The sequence below is a fragment of the Mustelus asterias genome, unplaced genomic scaffold (assembly GCF_964213995.1).
Source record: "Mustelus asterias unplaced genomic scaffold, sMusAst1.hap1.1 HAP1_SCAFFOLD_102, whole genome shotgun sequence".
Lineage (NCBI taxonomy): Eukaryota > Metazoa > Chordata > Chondrichthyes > Carcharhiniformes > Triakidae > Mustelus > Mustelus asterias.
Genome location: NW_027590149.1, coordinates 661287 through 675173, shown reverse-complemented (window position 1 = coordinate 675173; position 13887 = coordinate 661287).

Sequence of the window (13887 nt, the reverse complement as noted above, 5' to 3'; positions counted from 1 at the left end):
AAGCTGGTGCACGCAGCGATACCACGCAACCGTAAATTGTACCGATTCACTGGCTCACAAGAAACCTGCCCTTCTTGGGATCTTGTGGAGTCCGTGGGCCACGTCTACATTCAATGTCTTCGGCTGCACTCCCTTTTGGTTCCCCAAATAACTTTCATTGATGTTCTGTTTGCACTTCAGTCCCACGCTCCTGATCTACGGGCACCTGGTACGGAGGGATGGGGGTGAGGAAGGCAGAGGACCTCCCTGTGAACCTGCTCCTGGGCCTGGCTAGATTGGCCATAATTAGGCCCAGGCAGACGGCAACCAAAATGATCGTCCCACACGACTGTCTTCCCCTCGACTGGAGCTACATACGTGGCAGGGTGTCCCTGGAGAGGGAGCATGCTTAGTCCACAAGCACCATTGAGGCCCGGCAGGGGCTGGCGTCCATTATCGATACCTTTAATCACGTGCTGATCTGATATTTTAAGTTTCCTTTACACTTTGCTTTATTTTGCTTAGGGCAGTTCCTGACTTTTTAAGGGGCCACTGCTTTTATTTTGCCCCTCAGTTTATCTGATTTATTTGGTTTGCCAATAGGATGAGTTCACCTGTGGGCTTGTTGGAAGGAAATTGGGAGCACAAACAATTCACACCAATGGTTTCTGTCCCTGGCTGTTACTCAGGGCCACCCAACTGATTTTACACTTTGATCTTCAAGAACTAAGGGTCATCTCTCACGACACTACTAATGCCCTCTCTGATATACACAAATTGCCCCACCACTGGCTCCCTGTTTTTTTATCGTTGCTGCTTCCTCACTTCCCATCTCAATTTCTATCTTCCCTGCGTCTGTATCAGTGTATCTCTCTCCAGCTCACTGTTTTTCCTCTTCTCCCTGACCCCCGTCTCTCTCATTTTCGGTTCGCCCTGGTCTCTCTCTCCTTTCTGATTAACATATCTCATCGCCTCTGTCTATCTCCAGAATCTGCCTCACACGGACTGATCCCCTCGCCTGGCCCCCCACCCAGCTGCTTTCTCTCCACCGGTTGGTGTCCACACCTCTGTCTCTGGTACTGAGATCAGTCAGATCGTTACCCTGGCAACACAGGAAATCGCTCAGCAAAAATAACTGAAAACGGAAATAACAAAACCACCATCACACACCCTGTTGGAGAGAAATCAAAGTAAAGGAGACAAAATGGTTACCCGGCACACAAAATGGACTCTGGAAAAAGACATTAAGAGGCACTGACTTTGGGCACAGACATTACATAAAGAGTTAAAACCTTTAGTGTTTAAATTACTGCAGGAAACAGGTCAGACCTTGAGGCACCTTAAACTCGAGATAAAAGCAGACCCAGAACAATGAGTTTGATGACGAGATCAGCCACTGATGAGGGACATAAATGTATATAACAAGATCAGCCATTGATAGAAGACATAACTGCAGATATGTATCTACTCTATGTATAACCATGTGTTAACTGTCGATGTCCGTACCTGTCTACTCAACTTGTAACGATGTGCTAACGGCTAATGTCCACACTGTCTATTATCGAACAATGTATAAAAGATGCTCAACTACCATTGTGTAGTTGAGAAGGTGAGTGCCTGTACTGCGGAGTGCCAGCGCTTCTCCCAAAGCTTTGTCTGAATAAAACTGTTTGTTGAACCTCCAAGTCTGACACCGAAGTGGTGAATTTCCCACAACACACCCTCAGTTCAGTTCAGAGGAAGATTAACCCAGAACAGTCAACCAGTTCTGTTTAACAATGAAACTGCAATTCCAATATTACGTGTTTTAAACACCAAAACGTGACACTGTCGGGGGCTTGTGAAATTCAGGCACGGTGTTTCACGAGACACAAACTGCTCCAACTTCATGGTACATCACACAGCCTTACACTGGATAATTGTGCTTGGTGCTCACACACTCCAAATCTCACTCAGCATTTCCAACCTCACTTTATCATCTTTTTGTACTTGCAACAGGACCAGAGTAAATGGAACTTCCTCTTACCTTCCTCTCCAGAAAATATATGGAAGCTGTTTGAATGTGAAGGGTTCTCTCTGGCTGGCGCTCTCACAATACTGTGCTGGTTCACCTCTTATAGTTCTTCAGGTCACAACCCCTGCTGAATTGTAACTGTGGATTTTCACAATTAATCCAGCGCTCCCCCGGAGATCTGATTATGCCAAAAGAGAAAGAGAGTCAAATAGTGCCAGTGTGAATCAAAATGACAATTTAGCCACATACCCGACATCAAAAGATGTTGAAGGGGAAGCAGGAGTGTTGGAAATGTTTCAGTTACAGTATTACCATTCGACATATTAACCAAGTTCACAAACTATCTGATCTCACTGACTCCATCCTCCCCGGGTTACACACTGTCTGATCTCACCGACTCCATCCTCCCCGGGTTACACACTGTCTGATCTCACCGACTCCATCCTCCCCGGGTTACACACTGTCTGATCTCACTGACTCCATCCTCCCCGGGTTACACACTGTCTGATCTCACCGACTCCATCCTCCCCGGGTTACACACTGTCTGATCTCACTGACTCCATCCTCCCCGGGTTACACACTGTCTGATCTCACTGACTCCATCCTCCCCGGGTTACACACTGTCTGATCTCACTGACTCCATCCTCCCCGGGTTACACACTGTCTGATCTCACTGACTCCATCCTCCCCGGGTTACACACTGTCTGATCTCACCGACTCCATCCTCCCCGGGTTACACACTGTCTGATCTCACCGACTCCATCCTCCCCGGGTTACACACTGTCTGATCTCACCGACTCCATCCTCCCCGGGTTACACACTGTCTGATCTCACTGACTCCATCCTCCCCGGGTTACACACTGTCTGATCTGTCTGACTGCATCCTCCCCGGGTTACACACTGTCTGATCTCACTGACTCCATCCTCCCCGGGTTACACACTGTCTGATCTCACTGACTCCATCCTCCCCGGGTTACACACTGTCTGATCTGTCTGACTGCATCAAAGAAAATTACAGCACAGGAACAGGCCCTTAAGTCCTCTTAGACTGACCATGCCGCCCGAATTAACTAAAATCCCCAACCCTTCCAGGGACCCAATCCCTCTATTCCCATCCTATTTATGTATTTGTCCAAATGCCCCTTGAAACTCACAATCGTATCTGCTTCGACTACCTCCCCCGGCAGTGAGTTCCAGACACCCACCACCCTCAGTGTAAAAATACTTGCCTCGTACATCTCCTTTAAGTCTTGCCCTTCGCACCTTAAACCTATGCTCCCTAATAATTGACTCTTCCACCCTGGGAAGCAGCTTCTGACTATCCACTCTGTCCATGCCCCTCATAATCTTGTAGACTTCTATCAGGTCGCCCCTCAACCTCTGTCATTCCAGTGAGGACAAACCAAGTTTCTCCAAACTCTCTTCATAGCTAATGCCCTCCATACCAGGAACATCCTTTCTGTACCCTCTCCAAAGCCTCCACATCCTTCAGGTGTGTGACGACCAGTATTGAACACTATGTTCCCAGCACAGCCTAACTAAGGTTCTATAAAGCTGCAACATGTCTTGCCAATTTTTAAACTCAGTGCCCCAACCGATGAAGGCAAGCGTGCCGTATGCCTTCTTGACTACCTTCTCCACCTGCATTGCCACTTTCAGTGAACTGTGTACCTGTTCACCCAGATCCCTCTGCCTATCAATAATCTTAAGGGTTCTGTCATTTACTGTATATTTTCTATCTGTATTAGACCTTCCAAAATGCATTACCTCACATATGTCTGGATTAAACTCTATCTGCCATCTCTCCGCCCAAGTCTCCAACTGATCTATATCCTGCTGTATCCTCTGATGGTCATCATCGCTATCCGCAAATCCACCAACTTTTCTGTCGTCCACGAACTTACAAATCAATCTAGTTACATTTTCCTCCAAATCATTTATATATATATATTACGAACAGCAAAGGTTCAAGCACTGATCCATGAGGAACGTCATTTGTCACAGGCCTCCATTCAGAAACACACCGTTCCACTGCTACCCTCTGTCTTCTTTGACTGAGCCAGTTCTGTATCCACCTTGCCAGCTCACCCCTGATCCCATGCGACTTCACCTCCACCAGTCTGCCATGATGGTCCTTGTCAATCGCCTTACTGAAGTCTATATAAACAACATCCACTGCCCTACACTCAATCATCTTCGTCACTTCCTCACAAAACTCGATGAAGTTAGTGAGACACGACCTCCCCTTCACAAAACCATGTTGCCTCTCGCTAATCGGTCCATCCTGCCCGGGTTACACACTGTCTGATCTCACTGACTCCATCCTCCCCGGGTTGCACACTGTCTGATCTCACTGACTCCATCCTCCTCGTGTTACACACTGTCTGATCTCACTGACTCCATCCCCCCCGGATTACACACTGTCTGATCTCACTGACTCCATCCTCCCCGGGTTACACACTGTCTGATCTCACTGACTCCATCCTCCCCGGGTTACACACTGTCTGATCTCACTGACTCCATCCTCTCCTGATTACACACTGTCTGTGTGGAGTTTGCACGTTCTCCTTGTGTCTGCGTGGGTTTCCTCCAGGTGCTCTGGTTTCCTCCCACAGTCCAAAGATGTGCGGGTTAGGTTGATTGGCCAGGTTAAAAATTGCCCCTTAGAATCCTAAAATGCGTAGGTTAGAGGGATTAGCGGGTAAATATGTGGAGGTAGGGCCTGGGTGGGATTGTGGTCGGTGCAGACTCGATGGGCCGAATGGCCTCCTTCTGCACTGGAGGGATTCTCTGATTCTATAGAGTTTGGGATTTGGGGCTGCTGTGGCAATACACGTGTTGCACTGTGAATGTGCACGTATCCTCGTATTCAATCAACCTCTGTCAGTTTCCTTGCATTTGTTGATTTACAGCCGCACAAAACAATTTAGTTTCATGTGCTGCAAATGCTCAGACAGGGCCCAGACTGAAATAATGGAGAGAGATCTGGTGCTGTGTTTACTCAGACAAGCGCTTGATTGCAGTAATTTAGATGCTGCAGCAGTGTTTACACAGACACGGCCTGGATTGTAATAACAGATCTTTCTATGAAACATTGAATCATCCAATTGCTGCAGTGCAGGAGGAGGCCATTTGGTCCATCCAGTCTGTACCGCCCACAATCCCACCCAGACCCTCTCCCCGTGTTGACCCTGCTAATCCCCCTGACACTGAGCAGCAACTGAGCCTGGCCAGTGCCCCTGTGCTGCTGATGTTTGGAGAGTGTGAGGAAAGGGCCGCAGACACGGGGAGAATGTGCAGACTCCACACAGACAGTGAGCCAAGGCCGGGAATTGAAGCCGGCTCCCTGGCGCTGTGAGACCGCAACACCAACCACTGAGCCACCGCGCCGCCCACAATGTAACTGACCGTCCCCGCTCTGTTAATATGATACAAAGACAGGCTGTATTTACACAGGAAACCGACATTTTAATCCTCAAGCTGAATGTTGTTGGAGTTGAAACTTTTACTGGGCCGTAAGTATGATCAAAAGTAGTCAGCACGGCTTTGTCAAGGGCAGGTCATGCCTTACAAGCCTGGTTGAGTTCTTTGAAAATGTGACCAAACACATTGACGAAGGAAGAGCGGTGGATGTGGTCTATATGGACTTCAGCAAGGCGTTCGATAAGGTCCCCCATGCAAGACTTCTTGAGAAAGTGAGAGGGCATGGGATCCAAGGGGCTGTTCCCTTGTGGATCCAGAACTGGCTTGCCTGCAGAAGGCAGAGAGTGGCTGTGGAGGGGTCTTTCTCTGCATGGAGGTCAGTGACCAGTGGAGTGCCCCAGGGATCTGTTCTGGGACCCTTGCTGTTTGTCATTTTCATAAATGACCTGGATGAGGAAGTGGAGGGATGGGTTGGTAAGTTTGCTGACGACACCAAGGTAGGTGGTGTTGTGGATAGTTTGGAGGGATGTCAGAAGTTGCAGCGAGACATAGATAGAATGCAAGACTGGGCGGAGAAGTGGCAGATGGACTTCAACCCGGATAAGTGTGTGGTGATCCATTTTGGCAGATCCAATGGGATGAAGCAGCAGTATAATATGAAGGGTACCATTCTTAGCAGTGTAGAGGATCAGAAGGACCTTGGGGTCCGGGTCCATAGGACTCTTAAATCGGCCTCGCAGGTGGAGGATGCGGTCAAGAAGGCGTACGGCGTACTGGCCTTCATTAATCGAGGGATTGAGTTTAGGAGTCGGGAGATAATGCTGCAGCTTTATAGGACCCTGGTTCGACCCCACTTGGAGTACTGCACGCAGTTCTGGTCACCTCATTACAGGAAAGATGTTGAAGCCATTGAAAGGGTGCAGAGGAGATTTACAAGGATGTTGCCTGGATTGGGGGGCATGCCTTATGAGGATAGGTTGAGGGAGCTTGGTCTCTTCTCCCTGGAGAGACAAAGGATGAGAGGTGACCTGATAGAGGTTTACAAGATGTTGAGAGGTCTGGATAGGGTAGACTCTCAGAGGCTATTTCCAAGGGCTGAAATGGTTGCTACGAGAGGACACAGGTTTAAGGTGCTGGGGGGTAGGTACAGAGGAGATGTCAGGGGTAAGTTTTTCACTCAGAGGGTGGTGGGTGAGTGGAATCGGCTGACGTCGGTGGTGGTGGAGGCAAACTCGTTGGGGTCTTTTAAGAGACTTCTGGATGAGTACATGGGATTTAATGGGATTGAGGGCTATAGATAGGCCTAGAGGTGGGGATGTGATCGGCGCAACTTGTGGGCCGAAGGGCCTGTTTGTGCTGTGGCTTTCTATGTTCTATGTTAATTCCTCCCTGTGATTCACAAACCCGGAAATACCCGGATACGCAGCGACAAAACCGCAGTGCGCCTGCGCGCAGTAGGAAGCGGGCCGCACCCTCCCGGAGTGAAGGTCGCGCAGGCGCACTCGGGGCGGCGAGGGCTGCTTTCCGGCGATTGGTCAGCTCCCGGTCACGTGCCGTGAGCGGGCAGTGACTTCAGACCCCCCTCTCCAGCCGCGCGCAGAAACCGTTAACGGCCGCGCCACGTGACCGCGAGCCGCTCTCACTGAGTGGGCGGGGACCTCACCGCACCCTCATTCCCCATTGGTGCATTCTGCTGTCCGTCAAATGAACACAGCCAATAGGAAGCCGCTCCAGCAGAATGATTGACAGCCAGTGCGGGCGCACTCGGGCAGCTTGTGATGAAGCAGCGACTCGCTGCCACTGGGGACAATCCCAGTCGGCGAGAGTCGGCGCCGCTGAAGCGGGGACTTTTTCTCTTATTTAATTCCTTACCGTTACTCAAAGATTCGGTGTGAAGCCGCTGGGAAAGCCCCGCACACGCAGTGAGAAACGGCGCGGCGCCTGAACTCCGCACTCGAGACGGCGGCGGGCTGATTGTCCCGCTCGCCGATTGGCCAGATCCAGGTCACGTGCTGTGCGTTGGCAGTGACGTCAGAACGCCCCCTCCAGCCGCGCGCGGAAACCGTTTAACGGCCGCTTCCAGCCACGTCACTGAGTGGGCGGCACCTCATTGCGTCATCATTCAGATTTACATACAGCATGGAAACAGGCCCTTCAGCCCAACTTGTCCAGGCTGCCCCTGTTTTTAAACCCCTAAACTCGTCCCAATTGCCCACATTTGGCCCATATCCCTCTATACCCATCTAACTAAATGCTTTTTAAAAGACAAAATTGTTTCCACCTCTACTACTCCCTCTGGCAGCTCGTCCCAGACACTCACCACCCTGTGTGTGAAATAATTGCCCCTCTCACCTTCAACCTCTGCCCTCTAAGGTTTAGACTCCCCGACCTTTGGGAAAAGACATGAACTATCCAGCTGATCTGTGCACTCATTATTTTATAGACCTCGATAAGATCACCCCTCAGCCTCCTACGCTCCAAAGGAAACAAGTCCCAGTCTATCCAACTCCTCCTTCGAACTCAATCCATCAAGTCCCGGTAGCATCCCAGTAAATCTTTTCTGCACTCTTTCTAGTTTAATAATATCCTTTCTATAATAGGGTGACCAGAACTGTACACAGGATTCCAAGTGGGGCCTTACCAATGTCTTGTACAACTTCAACAAGACGTCCCAACTCCTGTATTCAATGTTCTGACCAATGAAACCAGGCATGCCGAATGCCTTCTTCACCACTCTGACCACCTGTGACTCCATTTTCAAGGAGCCATGAACCCGTACCCGAGATCACTTTGTTCTGTAACTCTCCCCAACACCCTACCATTAACTGAGTAAGTCCTGCCCTGGATCAATCTACCAAAATGCATCACCTCGCATTTGTCCTAATTAAACTCCATCTGCCATTCGTCAGCCCACTGGCCCAATTGATCAAGATCCCATTGCAATCCGAGATAACCCTCTTCACTGTCCACTGTGCAACCAATCTTGGTGTCATCTGCAAACTTACCAACCATGCCTCCTATTCTCATCCAAATCATTAATATAAATGACAAATAACAGTGGACCCAGCACCGATCCCTGAGGACACCGCTGGTCACAGGCCTCCAGTTTGAAAAACAGCCCTGGACAACCATCCACTGGCTTCTGTCATCAAGCCAATTTTGTATCCATTTAACTACCTCACCCTGGGTCCCATGATGGAGGTTGTGCAACAACCTGCCATGTGGTACCTTGTCAAAAGCCTCATTGATTCATTGCACAATCCATCACTGCACCCTCATTCTCTATTGGTGCATTCTGCTGTCCATCAGCTGAACACAGCCAATAGGAAGCCGCTCCAGCAGAATGATTGACAGCCAGTGTGGGTGGAGTCGGGCAGATTGTGATGAAGCAGCGACTCGCTGTGGATTCGCTGCCATTGGGGACAATCCCAGCCAGCAAGAGGCAGCAAGGGCGGCACCTTCCGTCCCCAAGCGCAGCATTCGCACCATCCCACTTTCTCTTCCATTTGGGCAGCACCACAAACAGCTTCTTGTTGTTTCTTCCATTGGCAGCACCCCCGGGTGCTCCCGTTCCAGCACCTTTCCTCTTAATGATGGGGGAATGAGGCTCTCATAGCCCAGAATAAACATCCAGCAACACCGACAACTCCCAGCTTCCACACACTTATCACCGTAACTCCGGGTGCTTTCTACTCATCCTCCCTCACTGGACAAGTTCCACTCCCTGCCTCATAACCGGATCACTCCGGGTGGCTTTCTGCACCTGGTTAGTGGAACTTTATCTACTTGTCTGAAATATATTATCAAAGTACACCTGCAAATCGAGATACGGAGACCTCATAATTGATCCGAGCCCTCATAATTGACAAGGGACACATCAAATCGAGGGGAGGCGGGAGAGCAAATTGCTCAGGGAGGGAGCAAACAGAGTGAGCAAATTGTTCAGGGAAGGAGGAGAGAGAGAGAGAGAGAGAGCAAGTGGTTCAAGGAGGAGGGAGAGAAAGAGGAGAGAGAGAGAGGGAGGGCGCAACTGGTTCAGGGAAGGAGGAGGGAGAGATAGAGGGAGAGAGAAGAAGAGATAGAATGAGAATTCAGGGAAGTGGAGAGACATATACTCAGGATGGGGTGGCACGGTAGCACATTGGTTAGCACTGCTGCTTCACAGCTCCAGGGACCTGGGTTCGATTCCCGGCTTGGGTCACTGTCTGTGTGGAGTTTGCACATTCTCCTCATGTCTGCGTGGGTTTCCTCCGGGTGCTCCGGTTTCCTCCCACAGTCCAAAGATGTGCGGGTTAGGTTGATTGGCCATGCTAAAATTGACCCTTAGTGTCCTGAGATGCGTAGGTTAGAGGGATTAGTGGGTAAATGTGTAGGGATATGGGAGTAAGGCCAGGGTAGGAGTAAGGCCTGGGTGGGATTGTGGTCGGTGCAGACATGATGGGCCGAATGGCCTGTTTCTGCACTGTAGGGTTTCTATGATTGATGATCTGTTTTCAGACTAGAATCTCCCAGATATTCTCAGTATTGATGCTGTGTTTATTCAGACTAGAATGACCCAGATATTCTCAGTGTTATAATGCTGTTTATTCAGACTAGAATCTCCCAGATATACTCAGTGTTGATAGTCTGTATTCAGACCATCAATACTGAGTATATACTGGAATTACCCAGATTTTCTCAGTGCTGAGGCTGTTTCTTTTCAAACACTTTCTCACCGTTATTCGGTCACCATTTCCTCTCGCGCACGCTCAGACGGCATGCTGATGCATGCGTGTTGAGTGGTCCCGTGCCCTGTTTCCAGTTTGATTCAGCACAGGCCCATTGCTGGTCATGACTGACCCTGCGCATGCGAGAAGCCCAAGGGAGGAATTACGCTGCCCCCCTCCTCGTATCCATGGAGCCAGATGTCAATCAACTGTCCCTCGCCAATAGAGAGCTCAGCCTCATTATGGTCACTGATTGATAGAAAGAAACCCAGTACGTTTGATGTATTACTGTCGCATGTATGAGCACACAGTGAAAAGTATTGTTTCTTGCGCAAGGTACAGACAAAGCATACCATTCATAGAGAAGGAAACGAGAGAGTTCAGAATGTGATGTGACAGTCATAGCTATTTTAGAGAAAGGAGAGGAGATGGAATAGTAGAGGGACAGACAGAGAGAGAGTTTAAATGGTTCAACAACAGAGAGCAACTGGTTCAGGGAGGGAGGAGTGAGAGAGAGAGAGCAAATGCTTCAGGTACGGAGGAGAAAGAGCAAATGAAAATTCATCCAAGATGGTGCGACAGACTCCTTGCGAGCTGTGCGCAGCCTGCACTCTAATTCTACCTCTCACTCTCACTCTATGGTTCTAAAACTCTATTCGAACTCTTTTAAACTCTCCAGACTTTTGAATGAACCTACATTGTATCGAGTTGATTTTTCTCTGCACCCTAACTCTGGCTATAACACCCAACTCTCTACTTTCCTTCTCTGTGTATGGTATGCTTTGTCAGAATAGCACGCAAGAAATAATACTTCTCACTGTATACTAATACATGTGACAATAATAAATCAAATGGCTCAGGGAGGGAGCAAATCGGGTGGCACAGTGGTTAACACTACTGCCTCATTGCGCCAGGGACCCGGGTTCGATTCCTGGCTTGGGTGACTGTCCGTGAGGAGTCCACACTTTCTCCCATGTCTGGTGTGGGTTTACTCGGGACGCTCCAGTTTCCTACCCTGGTCCGAAAGACATGATGGTTCAGTGCATTGGCCATGCTAAATTCTCCCTCAGTGCAGCCGCACAGGCACTGGAGCGTGGCAACTCAGGGATTTTCACAGTAACTTCATTGCAGTGTTAATGTAAGCCTACCTGTGACACTAATAAATCAACTTTAAACAGACGTGGGCCATTCAGAAGTGTTCTGGAATTCAACATGATCACAGCATTACGATCCCACTTGATATTAACATCTGATAAGTCACGTCCAAAGATGGAACACGGCTTCACATATTTGAATAACATTTTGGCGAATTGGCAAGAGCTGGAGGCCAAGGTCTCCGCTCGTCTGAATAGCTGGACAGGACTGCTCTGAGTGCTATCTTACAGGGCGCGGGTTCTCATCATAAACCAGCTGATTGCCTCCATGCTGTGGTACCGGCTGGTCACTTCCACCCCTCCCCACCTTTGTCATAAACATCCAGAGAACACTCGTAGAGTTCTTCTGGGAGAAAAGACCGCACTGGGTCACTGCTGTGGTTCGGAGTCTCCTGCTGAGGGAGGGCGATCAGGCACTGGTGACCTTCCACCTTCAGACCCTGCAGGGATACCTCCTCGTTGAATCCCCTCCTCAATGGTGTGCCCTGGTGATGCATTTCTTCCGCCAGGTGTGAAATTACTCTCCCTCCTTCTGAAAGTCTGGGTCATGGTCACCTCGAGGTACATCTCTCCCCTGTCTGGAGTAGCAGCTGTCGTTCGGAAGCCGCTGCTGTGGAATCTGCTCCTCCACCAATACCATTTCAGTTGGCTGGCAGAGAGGAAGGCTGTGACTGCTGTGTGACAGGGTAAAGGACGTGCTGGTGGTGGAGTGGACTGGATGACACCCCACGAGCTTGCTGAGTATGTGGTGGAGGACTTTCAGCTCATGGCCAATGGAATCTATGACCTGAGAACGGTCGTGCTCGGACACGACGTCACACGTGGTCTCGAGGAGGCACAACTGCGTGATGGGATCCCGTCTAAACGTACCTGCTCGGGCGGAACTTCACATTGACTCGAAACCCAGACCTCACTTCCTGGATCTGGCACCCCATAGTGTGAGCTGCCTTGCAGAAATGCCCTCCATGCCTTTTGCCTCAGCACAAAGGGTTTCCTGTCTGGGCTGCTGCTGCACACCTTCCACTACTGTATCCTCACCCATCACCCGCACACGCCTTGGTTCGCCTTGCTGCTGTCTGGCGGCGGAGGTTCCCACTGGAGGTCCCCCTCCGAAGGGATCCTCTTCCAATACATTGGGGACCTGGGGTGGAAGCTGGTGCACGCAGCGATACCACGCAACCGTAAATTGTACCGATTCACTGGCTCACAAGAAACCTGCCCTTCTTGGGATCTTGTGGAGTCCGTGGGCCACGTCTACATTCAATGTCTTCGGCTGCACTCCCTTTTGGTTCCCCAAATAACTTTCATTGATGTTCTGTTTGCACTTCAGTCCCACGCTCCTGATCTACGGGCACCTGGTACGGAGGGGTAGGGGTGAGGAAGGCAGAGGACCTCCCTGTGAACCTGCTCCAGGGCCTGGCTAGATTGGCCATAATTAGGCCCAGGCAGACGGCAACCAAAATGATCGTCCCACACGACTGTCTTCCCCTCGACTGGAGCTACATACGTGGCAGGGTGTCCCTGGAGAGGGAGCATGCTTAGTCCACAAGCACCATTGAGGCCCGGCAGGGGCTGGCATCCATTATCGATCCCTTTAATCACGTGCTGATCTGATATTTTAAGTTTCCTTTACACTTTGCTTTATTTTGCTTAGGGCAGTTCCTGACTTTTGAAGGGGCCACTGCTTTAATTTTGTCCCTCAGTTTATCTGATTTAATGTATTTGGTTTGCCAATAGGATGAGTTCAACTGTGCGCTTGTTGGAAGTAAATTGGGAGCACAAGCAATTCACACCAATGGTTTCTGTCCCTGGCTGTTACTCAGGGCCACCCAACTGATTTTACACTTTGATCTTCAAGAACTAAGGGTCATCTCTCACGACACTACTAATGCCCTCTCTGATATACACAAATTGCCCCACCACTGGCTCCCTGTTTTTTATCGTCGCTGCTTCCTCACTTCGCATCTCAATTTCTATCTTCCCTGCGTCTGTATCAGTGTGTCTCTCTCCAGCTCACTGTTTTTCCTCTTCTCCCTGACCCCCGTCTCTCTCAGTGTCGGTTCGCCCTGGTCTTTCTCTCCTTTCTGATTAACATATCTCATCGCCTCTGTCTATCTCCAGAATCTGCCTCACACGGACTGATCCCCTCGCCTGGCCCCCCACCCAGCTGCTCTCTCTCCACCGGTTGGTGTCCACACCTCTGCCTCTGGTACTGAGATCAGTCAGATCGTTACCCTGGCAACACAGGAAATCGCTCAGCAAAAATAACTGAAAACGGAAATAACAAAACCACCATCACACACCCTGTTGGAGAGAAATCAAAGTAAAGGAGACAAAATGGTTACCCGGCACACAAAATGGACTCTGGAAAAAGACATTAAGAGGCACTGACTTTGGGCACAGACATTACATAAAGAGTTAAAACCTTTAGTGTTTAAATTACAGCAGGAAACAGGTCAGACCTTGAGGCACCTTAAACCTGAGATAAAAGCAGACCCAGAACAATGAGTTTGATGACGAGATCAGCCACTGATGAGGGACATAAATGCATAAATGTATATAACAAGATCAGCCATTGATGGAAGACATAACTGCAGATATGTATCTACTC